Source organism: Chiloscyllium plagiosum, unplaced genomic scaffold (assembly GCF_037043375.1).
Source record: "Chiloscyllium plagiosum isolate Xiang-an unplaced genomic scaffold, Cpla_swu_hap1 HiC_scaffold_16, whole genome shotgun sequence".
Classification (NCBI taxonomy): domain Eukaryota; kingdom Metazoa; phylum Chordata; class Chondrichthyes; order Orectolobiformes; family Hemiscylliidae; genus Chiloscyllium; species Chiloscyllium plagiosum.
The window spans coordinates 11485949-11499629 of NW_028270154.1; the positions used below are offsets into that span (position 1 = coordinate 11485949).

General features: G+C 43.5%; 1 protein-coding gene across 6 annotated transcripts in view; it reads left to right on the plus strand.

Moving 5' to 3' along the window:
* The window catches only part of ndst1b (N-deacetylase/N-sulfotransferase (heparan glucosaminyl) 1b), a 292956-nt gene that overhangs the window by 154616 nt on the left and 124659 nt on the right, over positions 1–13681 (plus strand). Inside the window, exon 1 of one of the 6 annotated variants that reach the window (XM_043703102.2) lies at positions 2573–2653. The exons of the other annotated variants lie outside the window; for them this stretch is intronic. The gene's annotated coding sequence lies outside the window, so the exon portion shown is untranslated. Of the gene's footprint in view, positions 1–2572; positions 2654–13681 lie in introns of those variants that run through there. 6 annotated transcript variants of the gene reach the window in all.

Genomic DNA, 13681 nt, shown 5'->3' on the forward strand with positions numbered 1-13681 from the left:
CCCTCATCAATCCTCTTTGTTACTTCTTCAAAAGTCTCAACCAAGTTTGTGAGACATGATTTCCCACACACAAAGCCAGAATGTTAAAGTTGCTTTTGGATTGTGTTTTTTTATAACAGACAAATCAATATTGAACCTTATCGAGTGTTCACGTCAGCTATAATCGTTACAATATTTAGGTTCTGGCCACAAATTGGAGTTTAATGTGATCTCCCCAAGCCTGGACAGGCTTGTCATAATTCCAAAATCCTTTCCTGGTTTACCGGGATGTTACCTGGTATGGGGTGTTTTAGCTATGAAGGTTGGATAGACTGGGTTTGCTTTCACTGAATGCAGGAGTTTAAGGGGTGACCTGACGGAAGTTAATAAGATTGTGAATGGCTTGGGTGGAGTGGAAAGTATGAGGCTTTTTCCCAGGGTGGAGAGGTCAATTACTAGGGGAGACAGGTTCAAGGTGCGGGCAGGGGCAAGTTTAAAAGAGATATGCGAGGCATTGTTTTTCATACAAAGGGTGGTGAGTGCAAGAAGGTGTTGCCAGAGGCGGTGGTGGAAGCAGACACATTAGCAACTGGATGACTAAGAAGGGAATAGAGGGCTATGAATCCTGTAATTAAAGTCAGTTTTAGTCTGAAAAGGCAACATGGGTCAGTGCAGGCTTTCATAGCCGAATGGCCTGTTCCTGTGCAGTATTGTTCCTTGTTCTCCCTTATTCTCACTTCAAATCAGAGGCACCAGTAACCAAACTTGGGATCTGCCTATTCCATCCTGCTCGGTGTTACACTATTTCCTCATGGCTGTTGGAAGTTCTGTAATGACCACATTAGTTCCAATTTGACTCTTTTGCAATTCACAAAAATCAATTCAGAATTGCGATATGAATTTGGTTTAGTTCTTCTCAGGATGTGGGTGTCACGGGTTAGGGCAATATTTGTTACCTATCTCTAATTGCCCTGAAAAGGTGATAATGACTCCCCCCCCCCCTTAAACAGGACTTTCAAAATAAGGGGCATATTTTTAAGGTGAGAGAGGTTTTAAAAAAGACATGGGGACAATATTTTAACACAGAGAGTGGTTTATGTGTGGAATGAACTTCCAGGGGAAGTGGTTTCTTATAGAAACATATAAAATTATGAAGAGAATGGATAAAGTAGAAGTAGAGAGGATGTTTTCACTGGTGGGTGAAACTAAGACAAGAGGGCATAGCCTCAAGTTTCGGGGGAGCACATTTTGGACAGAATTGAGAAGGAACTTCTCCACCCAGTGGATTGTGAATCTATGGAATTTCAAGCCCAGTGAAGTAGTTGAGGCTTCCTCATTCAAAGTTTCTAAAGCTAAGATAGATTTTTTTTGAATAATAAAGGAGTTAAGGGTTATGGTGAGAGAGTGGGTAAGTGAAGCTGAGGTCACAAGAAGATCAGCCATGATCCTATTGAATGGCAGGGCAGGCTCGATGGGCCAAATAGCCTCCTGCTCCTCGTTCTTGTGTGATTTGGGTACAATTACAACTTGTAAAAGACATTTGGGTCAGTACATGGAGAACAATGTTTTGGAGGGATATGGGCCAAGTGCAGGCAGATGGGACTAGCTTAGATTGGGATTATGTTCAACATGGACCGAAGGGTCTGTTTTCATGCTGTATAACTCTATAATAGTCCATAATAGGATACAGGTACATCCACAGTGCTATTAGGAAATGATCCCAGGATCTGACCCAGTGATAGTGAAGAAATAGGGATATAACTTCAAGTCAGGAGGGTGTGGGAAGGAGCATTTTCTCATTTGTTTGCTGCTTTGTGTCAGTGTACAGTGCATATATTTGTAATTTTAAACCCTAGCATTTCCATATGATAGTTTCCCTGTAGAGTTTGCATTTGTTCTGTGATTTTTTTTAAACCACTGATTATATATTAAAGGCAAAAACTGTGGATGCTGAAACACCAAAAACACTGAACAAACTGGGTAGCATCTGTGCAGCCAGAGAAATAGAATTAATGTTTAGAGTTTAATAGGATTCGACATCAGACCCCAATATTCTGAAGTCTTCAGACTCTAAACGTAAACCCTTTTTCTCTCTCCACGGATAACGTGTCCCCTGCTCCCTGATTTTGCAGAAACTTCAAATCGCCAGAGACTTGCTCCCCAAGTGAATAAATGCCTTGCCTTGTTAAGTCTCCACCCACATCTAAAGATCAGGAGTCCAGAGTTGACCAGTGATAAACTGCATCTGAAATTAGCCAGGTCCTGAGCAGGTCATTGGCAGAGACTGTATGATTGGCTCGTATCCATTTTGTAATGTAACTGATGGGGTTGGTATGTTGTGTGGGGAGAGGGGAGCTGGAGACCGAACATTGGAGTCACCTCTCTCTGTGTGCCTCCGTTTCTGTGCTGCAGCTTCAATGAGCAACCAGATCCTCCATTAGTAATCCATTCACATCTCAACCAGCAGCAACTCTGAGCCACGGGGTACCACTTCCAGTGAGGGGTCTGTCACAGTCAGCTGGACATAGTCAGCCCTCACAATCCCGAGGAGAAAGGGGAGGGGGGAGGCAGCAATAAGTTTTTATTTCGGATAGAGGGTGTCTACAGGGGCGGAGAGCGCAGCTGTCTGTCAGTCTTTTATCACCCACCCCCAGCGAATTCTCCAGGAGCCCTGGTGAGTGCAATATTCTGTATTCCCCCTTCACTCTTGTCTCTGCACGAACCGGGAGCTGTGCTATCTTGCAGCAATCGTTTGCCAGCAATCAAAGGTTGCTTTTGCAACAAAAATGGTTTACCATTTAGTTCTGATTGCCTTTTGTAACAGTGGTGGGGGTTTTGGGGGGGAAACGTGTGCCTTTTGCATGCAATTTTTAAAACTCCATTTGTGTCTGTCACTGGACCGAACGTTTTATTTTGTGTGTGGTGTCGATTAGTTGCACAGGATTAATTCCACCCTCTTTAAGAAACGGTACTGGACTGTGGGTGTTTGAACGTCCAACTCTTCCTGAGGTGGGTTTCAAGATTGTGTGCACATTTAAAGTGTTCAATAAGATTAAATGTTAAATTAAGAATTTGTCAGGGGTATTTACCTATTACACACTCCACGGTGTAGCACTCAGTGCTACAATCCAAAATAATAAACATTCACAAGCGAATGTTGGTGCTTATTCTGTGGGAGAAACGGCAGTGTTTTCAGTCTTACTCAGCTCCTGTCCTTACCTCAACAGTAGCTGACAGTGAGAAGGAGCTGATTAGACCCAAGTCAATAGATCCTCGATATATGAGGATTCAGAGAGAGAAAAAATTAAAGCCGAATCCTACCTCATCCACAGATTCGATCAGGAGCAGAAACCTGACTAAACTGTCTTGGCTAAAGAGGTTTATAGCAACCTACTATCTCATAAAGGATTGAACTTTCTGCCTCTGACCAACGAAGATAAATTCATTACTAATCTATGGAGACAGTGTAGAATTCCATTGGGTGATGCACTGGTTAAAAAGCAGCTCACACACTACTTCAATGAGCACCCTGTGGGGTTGAAATAGCTTATTAAAATATAGTTTCCAATTTCACATCAATTGCTCTGCTGTCTTACTTCTGCTGGCAAGGTAAATCAATCCAGTCAAACTTATTTACAGCCCAAAACTTGAATTAAGAGAAATTTCAGAATGACGAACTAAAATCAGCTTTACTAACTGTAGACTGGGTCCTGGGTCCTGTAATGAAAGGTCACCACCTGTAATCCCCAGGAGATTTCAGAATAGTTGAATTCTCTCAGGATGGACTATGGGCAGCACAGTGGCTCAGTGGTTAGCACTGCTGCCTCACAGTGCCAGGGTCCGAGGTTCGATTCCAACCTTGGGCGACTGTCTGTGTGGAGTTTGCACATTCTCTCTCTGTCTGTGTGGGTTTCCTCCCACATTCCAAAGATGTGCAGGCCAGCTGAATTGTGATTATTATCAGTGCGTTAGTCAGAGGTGGGGTGGGTTATTCTTTGGAGGGTCAGTGTGGTCTTGTTGGGCTGAAGTGGTCTCGTTGGGCCGAAGGGCCTGTTTCCACACTGTAGGGAATCTAATCTAATACACAGGTTTGTTATAGCAGAAACAACTTGTGAATGTTAACCAATAGCATATAGAATACTAATGTAAACGTTCTAGAATATTGCTATCTAGTTCTGGGCTAATGAGGGATGAAGATTAAGATTACCCCTCTTAATACTTGCTGTGAATATATATTGTCCAAATCAGTTTGAGATTATGATAATGAGTTCCATATCATGGAAAATGCAGTCAACAAATGCAGGTCTAACATGACAGTTCTACTTTAACTGTGAATACAACCTTTAAACTGACATCAGGAATGGCTCAAACAAATATATATAGAGAAAACTGTACTCCCAGTATCATTTCTTAAGAGGATGGCGTTTCTTTGTCCCTAGCCTGTTGGAGAAAGTCTCAATGTCAAGTTCTCAGCAATTATCTAAAACCTGCTGCTGCTGTTTGTCTGTGCATTATCTTTATCATTCTAACTTTGTGAATTTTGTATTTGTAGCCCACTGAGCAGCTCACTTTAAATCTGGTTGCTACAAAGGAGAAGTGTTAACACAGTGGCATTGTCCCTGGAGGGGTTTGGTTAGCTCAGTTGGTTGGCTGGCTGGTTTGTGATGCAGAGTGCTGTCAAGAATGTGGGTTCAATTCCTACACTGGCTGAGGTTACCATGAAGGACTCTCCTTCTCAACCTCTCTGCTCTTCTGAGGCACAGTGTGGTGTTCAGGTTAAACCAATGCCAGTTGTTTTTCTCACTCTAATGAAAGTGGAGCCCGACAGTCCATTAGGATTTGGCAACTTCACCTTCACCTTAGCAATTCAGAACCCCAGGTCAATATTAGGGGGACATAGAACAGTACAGAAACAGGCCCTTCAGCCCACTAAGTCTATGCTGACCATGACGTCAACCTAAACCAATCCCTTCTGCAAACTCATTGTCCATGTCCCTTTATGCTTCACTTGAGCCTCCTTCTTATTTCTCCTCATCGAAATCTGTTACTTCACGCATCTATCCTCTGCTTCCTCATGTATAGCTTCCCTTTAAACTCACCATGTGGATGGGCTGGTGTTGGACTGGGGTGGGCAAAGTTAAAAATCACACAATACCTTTAGAGCAGTGCTCCGAAAGCTAGTACTTCCAAGTAAACCTGTTGGACTATAACCTGGTATTGGGTGACTCTTAACATTAAATTCATCAACACTGCTCACTTTAACCATTCTCTGTATCAGCATATCCCACATGTTTGCCATAGAATCATACAGCGTGGAAACAGACTCTTTGGTCCAATCAGTCCATGCTGACCATGTTCCCAAACTAAACTAGTCCCACCTGCCTGTATTTGGCCCATATCCCTCCAAACGTTCCTATTCATCGACTTATCCAAATGACTTTTAAATGTTGTAACTGTACCCGCAATCCAGCCCTTCCTCTGGCAATTCATTCCACATGCAAACCACTCTCTGTGGAAAAAGGTTGTCCTTCATGTTCTTTTTAAATCTTTCCGTCTCTCACCTTCAAAATATGCCTCCTTGTTTTGCACTTCCTTCACCCTTGGGAAAAGTCCCTTAATATTCACCTTATCTATGCCACTGCAGTGTTGACCATGTAATTGTCAATTGTTGTAAAAACCCATTTGATCCACTAATGTTCTTTAGGGAAGGAAGTCTGCCATCCTTACCTGGCCTCTAGTTGGCTCCTTACTGCCCTCAGGTCAACAAATATTGACCTTGCTTGTGATGCCAACATCTCATACAAGCAGAAAAACAAAATCTTGAGGCCCGTACTAATGCCATCGTTCCAGACATCTAATATGGAGGAAACAAGCGCACAGATGCAAGATTAGCAAACGCTAGCAAAGCAATTTCACACCTGAGAAACCATCGGGTTTCTTTATCCGAGAACTTGTTCCTTGCAAAATGACAAATTCTGATAGATTCTGCTTCATTTTTGTATGAAGGAATTTATTTCAGAAACTTTCCATTAGGATGCACAATTTTTTTTCTTAGTGTCAATTTAAGTAGTGCAACCTGCTGTGTGCTACACACTGAAGTCTCTCTGTCTACTCTTAGGACAATGTGGCACCCATAATCCCAAGAGAGCACAGTCCAAAATTAACCTTGTACAGCATCCTCTAAAATTTAATGAATGAGAGAGAAAATGATTTATAATTACAATTAAGTTATTACGGATTTATTGGTACATGACCCACAGTTATCTCATTGTGTTTCATGCCTCAAGAATAAGGGACTGTCTGATGATAATCCATTGGGGATAGTTTGTTCCGTTAGATACAGCCCATCATGTTTATCAGATTCTAGAGGGCTCTAGACACTAGGTAACTGTTAAAAACAAGCACCATTCTCTCATTTATTAGCACAGTACATCTGTGATCAACTTTACATTGTACAGAACTAGTCAAGACTGTGGGTCTGGAAAACTACAGCAGGTCAGGCAGCCTCCAAGGAGCAGGAGAATTCTGCCTAGCCTGCTGTGGTTTTCCAGCCCCACACTCTCGACTCTGACCTCCAGTATCTGCAGTCCTCACTTTCTCCCATTGTACAGAAATATGAATATACAAGTAGGACAGGCCTTTCATCCCTAGAATCCCTACAATGTGGAAGTAGACCAGTTGGCCCGTTACATAAGAACTGACCCTCCAAAGAACATCCCACCTGTGTAACCCTACATTTTCTGTGGCTAATCCAGCTCGCCTGTACATCCCTGCACACTGTGGACAATTTAGCATGGCCAATCTACCTAACATCTTTGGACTATGGGAGGAAACTCACACAGGGAGTGACACAGACACAGGGAAAACATGTGAACTCCACGCAAACACTCAAGGATAGAATCAAACTTAAGTCCCTGGCACTGTGAGGCAGCATTGATAACTGAGCCACCATGGTAAAAACAATGACTGCAGATACTGGAAACCAGATTCTGGATTAGTGGTGCTGGAAGAGCCTTCAAGGGCTTTTGCCCGAAATGTCGATTTCGCTGCTCCTTGGATGTTGCCTGAACTGCTGTGCTCTTCCAGCATCACTAATCCAGAAACTGAGCCACCATGCCCTCCCTTTAGTTCTGCTCCACCATTCAATCATTATCGATCTGGTGTGACCTTTAACACCACTGTACTGCATAACTGTTGTCTTACTCAACCATGAGTATATCCAATGGTCTAACTTCCACTGCTGATTCAGAAAGAGAATTCCAAACACTGATGACCCTTTGGAAGAAAAACTTCTCATATCGGTGTTGAATGGGCAACTACACTTTTAAAACAATGTTCTGTGGTGTCTATTCCCCCACAAAGGTAAGGCATCCTCTCAGCATTCACTCTGTCAAGCCCCCTCTGTAATCCGACGTATCGCAATAAGGTCACCTCTCATTATTCTAAAACTGCAACAAATATAGGTCCTACCTGCAGAACCTTTCCTCAAATGCAAATTGTAATCTGATCTTCCAGATTAACAAAAAGATGCCTTCTATATTTCATCACACCACAACCACAGGTAAAGAACACTATGTAGCCATACACTGGCTGACATAACCTTAGAGAGAAGGAAAGCAGCAACGATTTGCATTAAGATAATACATTTCAGGCCACCGGGTGTCTCAAAAGATTTTTGTAGCCAAATAAGTTACTTTGCAGTGTTATAATGTACAAAATCCATTTGGGGGTTGGTTAGCTCAGTTGGCTGGACAGCTGGTTTGTGATACCATACATCACAGTTTCAGTTCCTTATCGGACCGAGGTCAGTGTGAGGCTTCTGCCTTCTCAACCTCACCCCTTGTCTCTGGGTGACCCTGGGGTTAAGCTCACCACCAGTGACTCCTCTCGCTCATGGGTGAGCAACGGTATGGTGACCTTACCTACAGACAATATTGTTAAAAATATACAGAAATCCTAAAACTGCGAGAAACAGCACTGTGATAATGACCATGTAATCTGTTTTTTGTGATGTTGACTGGGGCATAAATATTGGCTCAGGCACTGGGGAGAATCTCCTTACTGTTCTTTGCATTAGTCCCTGTGTGATGCAGGAGATGATGCTACAGTCACCATATATTTATTGTAAGACAAAAGATCATCCAAGTTGATGTGGCATGGTGGCTCAGTGGTTAGCACTGCAGTCTCACAGTGTCAAGGACCTGGGTTCAATTCCACTCTCGGGTGACTGCCTGGAGACTGTGAGAAATTTGGACATTTCTATCTGTGTCTGTGTGGGTTTCCTCCCACTGTCCAAAGATATGCAGGTTAGGTGGATTTATCCAGGAATGTGTAGTCTAGGTGGATTAGCATGGGAAATGCAGAGTTATAGGGGGTGTGGGTCTGGATGGAATGCTCTTCAGAGGGTCGGTGTGGACTCAGTGGGCTGAATGGCCTGCTTCCATACTGTAGGGACAGTAAGATTCTAAATCAAAGCAGCCCACTTCATTGAGACTCTGTCCTTTAGTATGCATTCCCTCGGCCATTAGTCTGTCAGTAACGACAGCGTGTACTGCCTACAAGATGCTATGCAATAACCCACCAAGGCTGCTTAGACAGCATCTTCCAAACCTTGTGACCTCTACCATCTAGAAGGTCAAGGGCAGCAGATACATGGGAACACCACCCACCTGCAAGTTCCCCTTTAAGCCACTCTCAATCCTGATTGGGAAATATTTCGCCGTTCCTTCACTGTCACTGTGACAAAATCCTGGAAATCCCTCTCTAACAGCACTGTGGGTGTTCCTACACCAGCTGGGTTGGAGAAATTGACTGAAATAGCTGATCACTGCCTTCTCCAGTGCAATCAGGGCCAGGCAATAAATGCTGACTCAGGCAGAGGTGTTCATATGCCACAAAAGAATATATGAGAAAAATTCTGCCATTGCATACAGTTTGTAGGTATCTCTAGTCTTGATCTTGAACATAGTAAATGAAGTCAAAAATCACATGACACCGGGTTATAGCCATAGAGTCATAGAGATGTACAACATGGAAACAGACCCTTCGGTCCAACTCATCCGTGCTGACCAGATATCCTAAATTAATCTAGTCCCATTTGCCAGCATTTGGCCCATATCCGTGTATACCCTTCCTATTCACGTAACCATCCAGATGCCTTTTAAATGTTTTAATTGTACCAGCCTCCACCACTTCCTGTGGCAGCTCATTCCATACACGCACCGCCCTCTGTGTGAAAAGGTTGCCCCCGAGATCCTTTTTGAATCTTTCCCCCCCTCACCCTAAACCCTCTAGTTCTGGACTCCCCTACCCCAGGAAAAAAAGACCTTGTCTGTTTACCCTCTCCATGCCCCTCATGATTTTATAAACCTAAGTATGTAAGTTAGCTCGCTGAACTCGAAGGTTTGTTTTCAGATGTTTTGTCATCATACCAGGTAACATCATCAGTGAGAGTCTCTGGACAGGTTAAACAAAGATGTGCACAAGAATTCTTAGAGGCATGGCATTCTAACCAGAACAGGGTAAAAACAATGACTGCAGGTGCTGGAAACCAGATTCTGTGTTAGTGGTGCTGGAAAAGCACAGCAGTTCTGCTCCTCAGATGCTGCCTGAACTGCTGTGCTTTTCCAGCACCACTAATCCAGATTCTAACCAGAACTCCATCAATAAACACATTGATTTAGACCCAATATACTTTCCCTTGAGAAAAAGAACCGGAAGTGACATCACTCCCCTTAAGAAACCAAGACCTATAAAGAGAGAGGTGGGACATACCACCAGCGCTTCACCAGAGACTCTCACTGATAATGTTATGTAGTATGGTGACGAAACGTCTAAGGACAAACCTTCCAGCTCAGCGAGCTAACTTACATACTTATCATCAACCTGAGCTACAAATCTGCTCAAAAAGTGCTAATTTTATAAAGCTCTATAAGGTCACCCCTCTGCCTCCAAGGGAGCCAACCAGTTTATTTCTAACCACAAGCTGTTCACATACCCATCCAGATGTCTTTTAAATGTTGTAATTGTACCAGCCTCCGCCACTTCCCCAGGCAGCTCATTCCATACACGTACCACCCTCTGCATGAAAAAGTTGCCCCTGAGATCCGTTTTAATTCTTTCTCCTCTCATCCTAAACCTATGCTCTCTAGTACTGGACTCCCCCACCGTGGGGAAAAGACCTTGTGTATTCACCTATCCACACCCGGACTATAACCAGGTGTTGTGTGATTTTTTTTACTTTGACTACCCCAGTCCAACACCGGCACCTCCACATCACGGTAAATGATGGAATTTCTATTTTTACCGCAGAAGAATCCTGTTTAATGCCTGAGAATAGAAATAATTGCAGAAAATGTCCAGTTTTATCACTTGCTCTGATGGTGAAAGTTACTCTTAGATATGTTGTGGGTCTTGTGCAGAGAATCCAAGTCCAGTTTTCTACCTGACCTCTGACTGCGGAATGAACATTACCCCACAGCCTGTGTGAGTCTGAGCTTAATGGAAATGTTAACAGCACTGCTGCAAGAGCTCAACGTGATACTAATTAACAGCAAATTGACAATCCTGATTTTGGAGGAACAACAAGGCAGTAGAAATGTCACTTAGATGGCCATATAACTCAATCCCTGGGATTGAGAGCCAGTGTTGGGTCAGCGATGCACACTGCTCTCGATAGTTCCAAAACTGGCTGAAAAGTCTTTGGTCTAAAAGTGGGATGGGTTCTGGAGATCTGAAGTAAAGATAGATCAGGGGTAGGAGCCTCACAGACCAGGAAACAACTGTGCTGAGAGAAACATTTTAACATTTCAGGTCGATGACCTTTTTCACGAGAATGAGAGGGTTCAGGTGCAAAGCTTGGAAGACCTTTTTAATTTTCTCGTTGTGACAGCCTGCAGTTTGAAATGTTACTAGCTCCTGCATCTTCGTCGGGTCATTGAAATCTACAGCCTGTCGTATCCACACTCGTCTAAAACAGTCCCATCGGGTCTAATCCCATTTTCCCACCATTACAGGACGAGACCAGGAATGTGAAAGGTCATGGGGAATTATATCAGACCATAAGGGAACAGACATCGGCCATTCAGCCTTTCGCTCCTTGCTATCGGAAAGATGTTGTGAAACGTGAAAGGGTTGCCAGGGTTGGAGGATTTGAGCTATAGGGAGAGGTTGAATAGGCTGGAGCTGTTTTCCCTGGAGCGTCGGAGGCTGAGGGGTGACCTTATAGAGGTTTATAAAATCATGAGGGGCATGGATAGGGTAAATAGGCAAAGTCTTTTCCCTGGGGTCGGGGAAGTCCAGAACTAGAGGGCAAAGGTTTAGGGTGAGAGGGGAAAAATTTAAAAGGTACCTAAGGGGCAACTGTTTCACACAGAGGGTGGTATGTATATGGAATGAGCTGCCAGAGGAAGTGGTGGAGACTGGTACTATTACAACATTTAAAAGGCATCTGGATGGGTATATGAATAGGAAGTTTAGAGGGATATGGGCCAAGTGCTGGCAAATGGGACTAGATTAATTTAGGATAACTGGTCGGCGTGGATGAGTTAGACTGAAAGGTCTGTTTCCGTGCTGTATGACACTCTGAGTCTGCTCTGCCATTCATTGGGATCATGGCTGGTCTGATAATCCCCAACTCCACTGCCCTGCCTTTCCCCATAACCCTTAATTCTCTCACTGATTATAAATCTGTCTATCTCTGCCTTGAGTATATTTTAACAACTCAGCCTCAACGGCCCTGAGGGCTAAAGAATTGAACAGATTCGCTACTGTCTAAAGGAGACCCCTTATTCTGAGACGATGCCCTCTTGGTACAAAGGATTTCCAAACCTGACAGCATGACTATGATTGAATTCAAATGCGTATTTTCTATTACCAGTGTTAACTATTTAATAAATAACACGTGTAACACACTTCATCCAATTTGCTCTCACAAGCTTTTTAAAGTCAAAATCCTGCAGCTCAAACTAAGTGACTATATTTCGTTTAAAAAACTAGTTTTATGAAATTGAGACTTTGACAGGAATAAGGCCATTTGTTTATTTATTTTATTCATTTTTTTAGTCATTGTTGAGTATGATTTAGATTAGAGCTGAAAAATGTGTTGCTGGAAAAGCGCAGCAGGTCAGGCAGCGTCCAAGGAGCAGGAGAATCGACGTTTCGGGCATAAGCCCTTCTTCCTGAAGAAGGGCTTATGCCAGAAACGTCGATTCTCCTGCTCCTTGGATGCTGCCTGACCTGCTGCGCTTTTCCAGCAACACATTTTCAGCTCTGATCTCCAGCATCTGCAGTCCTCACTGTCTCCTATGATTTAGATTAGTTTAGATTCCCTACAGTGTGGAATACAGGCCCTTTGGCCCAACCAGTGCACACTGACCCTCCGAAGAGTAACCCACCCAGACCCATTTCCCTCTGATTAATGCATCTAACACTATGGGGCAATTCACCTGACCTGCACATCTTTGGACTTTGGGAGGAAATCGGAGCACCCAGAGGAAACCCACGCAGACAGTCACCTGAAACTGGAATCGAACCTAGGACCCTAGTGCTGTGAGGCAGCAGTGCTAACCACTGAGCCACTGTGCTGCCCCCAAACATTATCAGAGTTGCTAGCTAAATAGTCCAGCGATAATGCCACAAGGCCATTGCCTCCCCCTTTTTTTGTTGCCAACATTTATTGCCCATCCCCAATTGCCCCTTGAGAAGATGAGATGAACTGCTTTCAACAATAACTACCATCCACATGCTGTCAGTTGACCCACAATGCCATTGGGGAGGAGTTTCCAGGATTTTGATCCGGCCGACAATGAAGGAACGGTGATATATTTTCAAGTCAAGATGCTGAATGGCTTGGAGGGGAACTTACAGTCAGTGGTGTTCCCATGTATCTGCTGCCCTTGTCCTTCTAGATGGAAGTGGTCATGGGTTTGGAAGATGCTGCTGAAGGATCCTTGCAGTGCGTCTTATAGATAGCGCGCACTGTTACTTGTGAGCATCGGAGGTGGAAGGGAATAGATGTTTGTGGATGTAGAGCCAATCGAGGAAGCTGCTTTGTCTCGTTGGTGTAAACCCACAATGTCATCAGGGAGGGAGTTTCAAGATTTTGACCCAGTCACATTGAAGGAATGACGATATATTTCCATGTTGCGATGATTTGTAAGATCTTGCTTTGCATTTCTATATCACAACAATGGCTACCCTGCAAAAGTAATTAATTAGCTGTGAAACCCTGATGTCCCAAGGCTGTGAAAAATGCTATATAAATGCAAGTTTTCATTCTGGTCAGTTAGTGAATTCTGAAGCCTTGTGACAGAACAAGGAAACCCTGCTCTTTCTATGAATTTAAAATAGACTCAGCAGCAAATGGAATGGGTGTGTGGGGATTTATCTGAACCGAGAAATGGAGGTGTTTGGAGAGGAAGCTGAATTACAGAGTTTATATTGTACATTTCAGATTACCATCCCACTCTATAACTGGAGGGGAATGTGGAGATGGGAAAGGTTAAATCCTTAGTTCCTTTGCGTCAGCTATTTGTTTCTGCTGCCCCATGCAACCTCTAACTGGCAGGTTAATCCAATCTTTATCATTGTAGTTGAGATCAGGTCATTGACATTTGCTTTCTGCCAGCTGTCAGAGCAGTAAGTAAATTCTGGTTGAGATTTTAACTGAACAGAGACTGCTGATGCTTCAAGTATTCCCCGT